The sequence below is a fragment of the Brassica napus genome, chromosome C1 (assembly GCF_020379485.1).
Source record: "Brassica napus cultivar Da-Ae chromosome C1, Da-Ae, whole genome shotgun sequence".
Classification (NCBI taxonomy): domain Eukaryota; kingdom Viridiplantae; phylum Streptophyta; class Magnoliopsida; order Brassicales; family Brassicaceae; genus Brassica; species Brassica napus.
In genome coordinates, this window is record NC_063444.1 from 43,400,033 (window position 1) to 43,402,669 (window position 2,637).

At 36.6% G+C, this 2,637-nt stretch overlaps 1 long non-coding RNA gene across 2 annotated transcripts; it reads left to right on the plus strand.

Moving 5' to 3' along the window:
• The first annotated feature begins 10 nt into the window (after positions 1–10).
• Positions 11–2,309, plus strand: LOC106356209. 2 transcript variants are annotated; one of them, XR_002659636.2, is made up of 4 exons: positions 11–1,282; positions 1,521–1,644; positions 1,755–1,909; positions 1,982–2,309. It is a non-coding gene; the product is annotated as an uncharacterized LOC106356209 (long non-coding RNA). The 2 variants fall into 2 exon arrangements; XR_001272012.3 differs by having other exon boundaries at positions 1,760–1,909.
• The last annotated feature ends 328 nt before the right edge of the window (positions 2,310–2,637 follow it).

Here is a 2,637-nt window from a genome sequence, read left to right on the forward strand (position 1 = left end):
TAGGAAACCCCATGGCCATAAGAGAAGTTAATCGACCCAGCTTGAAGAGAGTGAGCAGGCGCGAAGATAAAATAGGGTTTATGGTGGCCATTTTTGTCCGTTTCAAGCAAGTGGAGATGAAGAGAAGAAGATTGTGGCCATCGCTACGAAGCATTGACGGCGGTGAGAGGGAGAGAACGGGAGAGGATGGAAGACGACACGTATATCAAGAGCCGGTGCTTCTTCCTCTTAATTAAGCTCTGTTGCTTTAAGGTAATTGTGACTTTTCTTTTTTTTTAATTACAAAAAAACCTAAGCACCCCACTTAAGCACTTCCGTTCATGTTGCTCTTATTTGCATGGACTGTTTCAACTAACATTGGAAAATGTTTTTTTTTCTTCCCTTCTAATACTGTATATAGATACTGGATAAACGATGTAAAACAAAGATCAAATTCTTCTCAAAATCCAACTAAAATAATAATAAAAACAAATTATGTAACTAAATTTAAATATAAACCATGTGCAAAATTTAAAATACAAAATTATGTTAATTCGGACGCCAAAAGAAACTTAGACATTAATATGGGTTTAGGCGGCAGAACAACGAGAGTGAAACCTTTCAATTCTAAAGGTTGAAGATTTTATACCCATATTACAAAAATGATTAGAAAAAGAACCTAACATCAGATAATTGTTTTCCTAAACCATAAAGGAAGAGCAATCTTCTATCTATCTATACTAATAAAAGAGACTTTTCTCTCTTTTACTGCTGCCGCATCATCCATGGCGGGGGGGGGGCAAAAGATGACACGTGTCTGCCTTTGGTTTCAATTCTTTCTCCTATTTTTCGGCTACGAAACTTAATAATCGCGGGCTCCAATATATTTACGGTCTATTGCATGTTTCGTATAATGAGCCATTCAGACGGTTAGCACTATTAGCCCACTCTACCCCATTTGTTTCGTAAGTGGATATAAGCCCCTTTTTTGACCTTTCAATGTTTACAACTGGGCCCAACAGGAGCAACCCCACTCCAGTGACAGTCGTCCTCTCCAAACCCTAACTTCTGATTTTCCATCTGAGAGAAGAGCAGAGTAACACATGCGACTCCCTTTAAGAGGTTGCCATTAACCTTCACATTCATTCTCATTTACGCGACAACCCACTAAGTCTCATTAATTTCCCATGACCGCCCTCTTCAGCTTCTCCGCAATCTCTCACCTATAAAAAGGCATCTCAACACACAGGCACTAACCTTTACCGGCAATTGTGACCTCCCAGCTATCGCTCTCCTAAAAAAAGTAAGTCATATGACCATTAATTTGACATATAGAACGCTGTTCTCAAGTTTACTTATTCCCATTGGAAAATGATTTTTGTCGTAAGGTGTCTGAATCCTTATTGCTTGATTTGTCTTTTCTCAAATTCTGCTTTTTTTTTTTTATAAATTAATTTTGATTTATCGATGTTTTTTTGTTTAAATTGATTTTTCGATGTAAATAGCTAAAACAAATTACTTTATATGTTTGTGTGATGCAGAAATGGTAAGCTTTCTCACGATTGGTGGCGGAGGAAACCTAGGACTTTAGGAGGGATAACAACAGGTGATGCCTTCACCTATCTCAAAGCTGTTATAGGATATCTTTCAAGACAAGAAAGACAAGTATGACACTTTCCTCAGAGTTAACAAATACCCTTCTTGTCACATCCATTTTTGGTCCTACAACAGGAAGTGTGCTTAGTTTCTTGGTGTCTCATGTTGGTTTTTTATAGTTTAGTTGCCACTAATGGCGTCATAGCAAGAGTAAGAGAGTTGTTCAAGGGCTATGACGACTTGCTTTCGGGGTTTAATACTTTCTTGCCCAAGGGATACAAAATAACCCTTTCGTAGAAGAAGGCAGTGGATCTCGGAGAAGCTACCGATCAGGGTATGTATCTAATGTTGTAGAATCATATACCATTTTAGTCATGGATCTAAAACAGTTAACTTATAACTGCAGATGCGCTTTGGGAGCGATAACCGTGCATATAAGAAGTTTCTAGACATCTTTAACATGTATAGAGGGGAAATCAGTCTATCTCTGATGTATAACAAGATGGTGTGTTTACAGTTGATCAGGTTCTTCTTATTACTCTCTCTCCGGAAGGAATAACTACCAGGTGATAAGAGTTCTCCAGATCCTGCCATGCATCCAAGGAATTTTGAGAAGTTCTACTCCTAGATTATTCTTTCTAAAACATGCTCATATCTTTGTTAATAAGATGACGAAATATAGTGTGAAAACTGATTTCTCAATATAATAAGTTGCCATAAAGAAACTTTATATATTACGAGACTCGACCTCTTTACGTAAAAGAATAAATTCACTTCTTAGAGCACTCTTCTTTACCGTTAAAATATTAGAAAATAATCAAGAGCAAGGAGAGGAGAAGATTAATCTCTCCGATGAAAATATCAACAACATTTTTTGAAAGACTCTTGAGATAGTTGGCATTGTACAAATGATCTATGCAATTTTTATGATCATAAATTTATTGTATTAACTACAATATATTTAAAATATTACTTTATATTGGTGAGACTGGATGCTCTTAGAGTTTTACGGCCTCTGTGTTAATAAGATGACGAAATAGACTCCTAAACTGATTTCTCATT